Genomic DNA, 7,467 nt, shown 5'->3' on the forward strand with positions numbered 1-7,467 from the left:
GGTCCAGAGCATACGTGAGGGCAAGAATATGGAGAAGACGGTGTCTCCATAGAAGAGGAAAGTCCCAGAAGGGGAGCTATATATTCCTGGCAAGGAATACACCTGGTCAAGAGGCACCCCTAGGCCCCATGCCTTAGAAGTCCCCTTTCTGGCCCTCCATGGACAGCTGACCTACCTCAGAGTCAAAGAGATAAGCTCACCATACACCTAAGTCGCGGCCCTCAATTCTAGACAACACACCCAGAATTTCTTGCTCAACAGCCCAGAGTCTACTTCCAGGACCCATATTAACCCCCTCTCTGGGTCTGCTCTTCTAAGGACAGACCTGCACACAAGCAAATAATCTCCAAACCCAAGGGGTGGGAGACCCACATGTGCACAGGTTCCTCACAATGAAGAGCAGAGCCAGGGTGGGAAGAGAATGGGGCCGGGTGGTATAGGGCCTGGGCATGCACTCCCTGGGCTGCCATGTCCCTGTTCAGAATCCTAAGAAGTCTGAGAATTTTCTATTTGAACCTGACTTTCTAGGTCATTATATGAAAGTATATGTGTCACGTATGTATTATTCTATTAAGCAGTTCACTGGCTTGATGCGTAGCTCCTAAAGTTGTAGACACAGGCTGTGTGGGCCTTCATTCTTCTCCTGCTCCTACAAATGTGAGGGCAGGGCTTGGGCCTCACCTGCACCCCTCTCTTCTACATGCCATTTCTAGGGAGCGCAGTGTTTTCAGTTTGCCCTTCTCCCTCTTACATCTAAGAAGTAGGTCAGCTCATCCTTGATCTGCAAAGTGTATTCCCATAGGTGAAAATACTTAAGCTAAACCATTAACCCTCAAGTTAACTGAACTGGGCAAGAGGACCATCACTTTCTTCGGGAGGAGTAAACAATTCAGTTGTGTCCTGCATGAGTTCGAAAGTAATGAAAATTTCTGCCGCTCTTGGAGTGGTCACTGTTGATCTAGAAGCAAAGAAGGGAGGTCAGTCTCTCCTTCCTGAAGCTGGGAAGCAGCCCTGCCTTTTTTCTTTTTTCTTTTCTTTTTTTTTTTTTTTTTTCTGGATTTCTAAAGGAAGATACATGTGGAAAGCACCTGTTGGCTGGGAGCTCAAAGCATTTCCCTTTTTCCTGTCCCTAGAGAACCAGCTCCAGAGGAAATGGGAGGTAAATTGCTCAGAATAACAAGCTGGGTGAGGCTATCTAAGTGGGCACTAGCCCGAGCTCCTCATGGAAGGGAAGTCTGGCCAGCTGTGCAGATTAAGGCGGGCTTGACAGAGCAGTCTGCTGTGCTGAGTATGCCGAGAGTGCGCCGGGCCAAATCTCCTGCGCACACTTCATATAATCCGGAAGTGTCTCAAAACGCTTAAGAAGGGTACCTAGGTAGGGTTATTGACATTCAGGGTGCAGAGGGATAACAGAAGGGAACTGGGCTCGAGAGGAAGGAGCAGTCAGCAGGGAGGTGAGCCCCGCATCAGGCCGAGCTCGGCCGGTGGCCTCAGGATGGCAGTAAAGATCAAGCCTAAGGAAGGCTGGCTCCGGACTTCAGCCCAGCAGCTGGAAGAGTTGCTCCACAGGGAATGGAGCCCCTGGCCAACTCCAACAGTGGGCACCCCCTTAAACTCCATGCCCTAAGCAGCCTGCTGGCCTGCCCTTACCAAGCCCAGCAGGCGTTTCTGGGGCCCTCTGCTGACCACACGCCCCAGATGTGCCCTGTCCCATGAGAGGAAAAGGAAAGCCTGCGGCAGGAAAGTGGGCCTCTGATGGCCAGCGGCTCCCCCCCCCCCCCCCCCCCGCCCCCAGCCAAGCAGGCCTGGCTCCCTTTCCCCTGGGAAAAGTGGGGAGGGGCATCCCGCCACAGCCTTCTATGGATTCAAGCCTGCTTTCCCAAACTGACCTCTTCCCTGCCCTCAGCTGTCTGCCCGGTACTTCCACTGGTCTTCTCTCCCCTGGCGATTTGATCCTGGCCCCAGAAACTGCCAGCAGGTACCTCAAGTAGTAGGTTTCCTGAGCAGAATAAACACAGAGGACTATCTGGACCTTCCAACCCAAAGTGTTGACTTCCGGTTGCTGGGCATGGTGGGGTCTCATCAGAGATACACTCCTGGGATATGTAGGGGGCCTTTGGCATCTCCCAGGGAGTTGGTATGGTCAAAGAATCTATGGATAGGAAAGAGTGGCTTCAACTAAAATATGAAGAAGCCTGAACTGTAGGGCTCCACAGAGTCAATATCAGGCTCTCACAGACCTCTGTGCCGACATACTCCCAGAAGACAGACCCAGTAAGACTCGAGTGTCTTCAGGCTATGAAGGAAGTGTCATTCTACAAGGTGGAGAATTTCACCCCTATCGCTACCTTCTCAGCCATGTTTACTGAGAAAATCTTTCCTTTGTTCTGGTTTCCTCAAAAGGTGCCAGTATCACTCTGCTCGTAGCAAGAAGCCACTTCTGAGCATATCCTTCCCCAAGAGACTCAGGGTATGGGTCATAAGCATCCAAGAGCTGCTAGGTCAGTCATCCTTGCTGTTGCCAGGAGAACATGGGACTTCTACTGCTTATGGGACAATTGGTGTGGTTGACAGCAAAGCAGAAATAAAATTAACAGGATACCCCTAACCATGCACCTTCTCCTATTCTTGTTGGTAGTCAGAGTTTTCAGAGTTCATTCTTCTACTTTCACCTTCACCAAATGCCATTTAAAATTCTACTTTGACCTCTCAAATAAAACCCAACTGGCCTGCTCTAAAAACTCACTTCCAGAGGTGCCTGGGTGGCTCAGTCAGTTGAGTGTCTGCCTTCGGCTCAGATTATAATCCCAGGGTCCTGGGATTGAGCCCATGTAGCCTCGCTCACTGCTTCTCCCCCACCCCCCACCCCCACTCATGCTCTCTCACTCTCTGTCTCTCTGTTTCAAATGAATAGGTAAAATCTTTAAAAACAAAAAAAAAAATCATCTTCCAAATAATGGAAAAGAGAATAGGTGAAGATAATTATGTATAACCACAGAAAAACCTTTATAACAAAGGCATTATCAATAATCATATTTAATGCACACATATTATTTCCATAGCAAGAGTGTGATGTGAGGGCAAAAACTATGACTCTGTATGTCCAATAAAGTGTTTTAAGAATACTCCAAACAGACCCTGAAACATGAGTATGCCACCACCTAATAAAGATTTTTCTAAGTTTCAAAATCTGTGCAGCTGACATGTTCAGTGTGGCTTTTTTAAGGACTGGCAAAACTAGAGGCATTTCCCAATCCTGTCTAGATGGTACTTCCATTTCCATTTATAGTAACAATATAGGCATTAGAGGGCCTTGAGACCAAGACTGACCAAAATGCATTGAATGCAACATCCACAGTGTTCCCTGTCTTCTGCCTGACGATGGGATTCTTCTATTACCTGCATGGTCCTTGGCCCTAAAACTAGGCAGATCACTGGGATTGAGGACAGAAAGGGCAGCCCATCTCTGTATTGAGGGGAGATGGTCTGCCTCTACTTACTACTTTCCTCAGTACAGAAATTGTCTTCCCACAGTGACATCTGTCTCTATTCTCATACCACACTGGGACCTGAGAAGATATGAGTCTCTATTCTAAAATATACAGCATGTATGATTCCTAAACTTTAACAGGAAATTTGTGAGGTGTTGTTTGTTCTCTTTTTTTATTGCACCTATCAGCCTATCTCCTGGGAAGGCATTGAGCTCCTGGAGTTCCATGTTCAATTACAGTAGGCCAGCACCATAGCATGATGTTTAAACCACACGGACTCTAAGCCTTACTAGACTGACTTGATTCAGATCCTGGCTCTGCCATTTACTGGCTATGATATTTTAGGAACATCACAACCTCCCTATGCCATAGCTCTGTGGAACTCATGACAGTCTTGCCTCAGAAGGCTGTCAGAGGCTTGCATGAGCTACCATTCATACAATACTCAGCATACAGTTAGTACCATAAAACAATTTGTAAAATTAATATATAATTACAAGTCTATTCATCTTACATGCCTCCCATGAGAAGATTAAAACCATTTCTTAGTAATGTTAGGAGGTCTCAGGCCCCATAGACGATTTCCCAAGGATCTCGCATAAAAGAAGCTTGAAGACTTACAATGTCAGCACCACAGAGCCAAAGTCACAGAACTGAAACACCTGACATAGACCCTCATCTTAGAAAAAAAAATACATAAAAATTACCCTCAAGTGAGCCCAGTTAAAATTGAATTACTCCCTGAAACTACTCTAAACTAATTATTTCAACAGAAGGGATTTAAATTACTTATACTTTAGAGGTGGGTTTTACAGATATCCCTACATTGATTTGGACATGGACACAACTGGTTTTTTAAAATAATTTATTGAGATGAAATTCGCACAATTATTTTCTAATCTTTAAACCACCTAGTTGAGAAAATTGCTGGAAAGAGTATCTCAAGCTTTCAGTTGCTTGCAAAGCTATGCCCAGTCTACCCAACCTGAGCCCTCCAGGCAAGATTTCACCACCTCACTGGGTAAATGAGAATGACTGTCCTCATAATATAAATATACTAATTCCTATTGTATGAATTGTATGCTTTCTATGTGGTTATTACTATGTTGTAAAAGGCAGATTTTTACAAGACCCTTCCTTGTGTTTCAGGACTTGAATGAATCATCACAAAATGTTTCTAGAGTAGAGCCACAGGCCTTAACTAAGAAGGGCTTAAAGATGCCCATCAGTATTACCTGACAGCTCAGCTGCGAACTAGGTGTGCCCTTATACTAACTTGTACTAGAAGGGAATGAGAAGCTTCCAGAGGTGCCAGAAGGTTGAGTTTTAATGGAGCTGGAGTTTGTCCTTACATGGAACCAGATATATTTGTTGGACCAGCTTCCCTGGACTAGGAAACAATATGGCACCCAGAGACCACATAGCTAAGTGCAGACAGAGGGATTGGGAGGATAAGAAGTCAGAACAAATGCCCACAAACTGATTCTAGGGCTTTGAAGAATTAGCATGAGGATTACCTGGGTGGATCAGTGGTTGAGCCTTTGGCTCAGGTCTTGATCTCAGGGTCCTGGGATCAAGTCCCTCATAGGGCTCCCTGCATGGAGCCTGCTTCTCCCTCTGCCTAGATCTCTGCCTCTGTGTGTGTGTGTCTCTCTCTCATGAATAAACAAATAAAACCTTTAAAAAAAAAAAAAGAGCACAAAATTATTTCAAGAACAGAGAAACTTAGAGCTATTACAGATCTTAGATATTTTCAAAGAATTTTTTTTAGAATAAGAAGCCAGACATGGGTGGCTTCTTTTTTGTGTTGTATTCTCAGACATTATTTTCTTTATATATTCCCTTGTTTCTTAATAAAAATGTTCATTAATGCTAACTCTTTCAGCTCTATTAATGGAGTTTGTCCATGTTTTCCTTGGAGTGAATAGGGATATTTTATCCCCAGAGCCTTGAACAGTAGGGAAGGAGGAATTAAAAATGAGGGAAGTAAAAAAAAAAAAAAAAAAAAAAAATGAGGGAAGTTAAAGGAAAGACAAAACTCAGGAAGGAATCTGCTTATCACATCACCTAAGCATCTCACTCTAGGTACTTACCTGGTTCAAATCTCAGAAAACTCTCAATTCTCAGAAAAGAGCCTTATCTCTGCCTCCTATGACCCTCTCCTATTCAAAATCCATCTCATAACCAAGACCTTTTCAGTTGTCCCCCATTTGTTCAGTCTCTCTTAGTGCTCTCATACATGTTTCTTTCTTTATAAAAAAAATTATTATTATTTATTTATTTTAGAATGAGAGAGTGAGTGTGCGGGAGAGGGAGAAAGAATCTGAAGCAGACTCTGAGCTGAGTACAGAGCCCAAAGAGAGGTTCCATTCCACCACTGCAAGATCACAATCTGAGCCAAGAGGACACTCAACCAACTGAGGCACCCACGTACCCCCATACATCTTTCTTCCTTCTTGTATCCTCAAATGTTTTTTAAAGCTGCAGTTTGCCTCTAAATTTGTGTTTTCTCTATGTTGTTTTTATAAGCATTCTGTGCCACATACATAATTTCTACACTGTCCTATTAGATTTGAAGGTGAACAGCTTCTATCTCCTTTGTAAGTCCCTGCCACATCATTTATATTAAAAAGTTCTTCAAAAGTGAAGTATCTTATTGTGCTTTTTAAAAATGCATCACTCTAAGAAAACCCAAACAGTGCATAAAAGAAGAAAATTCATAATTCCATCCCAAAGAGATACTAACCTTCAATGTTTCAGAATGTATCTCCTTGGTCTTTGCATATATAAAAATTGACAGAAAAGGTGTCTTGCTTCATATTCTGTTTTATGGCTTTCTCCTTTTATTTTTATGCTGCTACACAGAACTGTTTCAATCTTCAGAAAAGCCATATAATATTCCAAGGCACAGATGTTTCATAATATTATTGGACTACCAATAGATATTTCAATTGCTCCAAATGGACTTTTAAGTTGTACAAAAGCTGTCAAGAATGACTCCCTTGTTACAAGCTTAAATTTCTGGATAGATGGTTTTAACAACAATTAAGATAGAGAATACCAGAGAAGTAGCAGGTTTGGGGTAGATAAATTGCTTCTTTTTGCTGATTATTTTCTCTTTAAATATTATAACCATCAAAATCAGAAACCAACATGAACACATTACCATGATCTAATTCTCATACTCCATTCAAGTTTCACTAATTGTCCCAATATCATCCTTTATAACAAAAGGACTTAATCCAGGATCATGCCTAGCATTTAGTTATTGTGTCTCTTCAACTTGCTTCAATCCGAATTTTTTCCCGAGTGTTCCTGGTCTTTTACAGACTGGAGACTTTTAAAGATTATAGGCTGATTGTTTTCTAGCAAGTTACTTATTTTGGGTGTGCTTGATGTGTCCTCATGATTAGATTTAGATTGTGCATTTTCGTCAGAGGTATCACAAAAGAGATGCTCTATGCTCCTGATTGCATTCTATAAAGAGGGACTTAATGCCCATTTGTCCCATTACATGTAATGGGTGGTAATCTTGATCACTTGATTAGGTGATGTGTGCAAGACTTCTCTACTGTAAAGTTACCCTATTTTCTTTCTTAATCATCAAATTTGTTCGGAGATAGTTTGAAGTGATGTAAATATCTATTCATCATTTAACTTTCACCCACCATGCATCTCTTGATGGTTCTTGACTGGATTATTTTTATTATTTGGGTTGCCAAAGTGATTTTCTAATTCCATCATTATTTTACATTCATTAGTAGACATTCCATGGTAAAGGAGAGCTTTTTGCTCTCTCCATTTATTATTCATTTACCTATTTCAGCATAGACTCATAGATTCATTCCCATTTTATTAAATAGGTTATGGTCTATAATTATTATTACTTATCTTGATCCTCAAATTATCCCAGATTTGGCAAGTAGGAGCCCCATAAAACTGGCTTCATATTCTTTTGACGTGTCTCCATTATTCT

This window comes from Vulpes lagopus, chromosome 6 (genome assembly GCF_018345385.1).
Source record: "Vulpes lagopus strain Blue_001 chromosome 6, ASM1834538v1, whole genome shotgun sequence".
NCBI lineage: Eukaryota > Metazoa > Chordata > Mammalia > Carnivora > Canidae > Vulpes > Vulpes lagopus.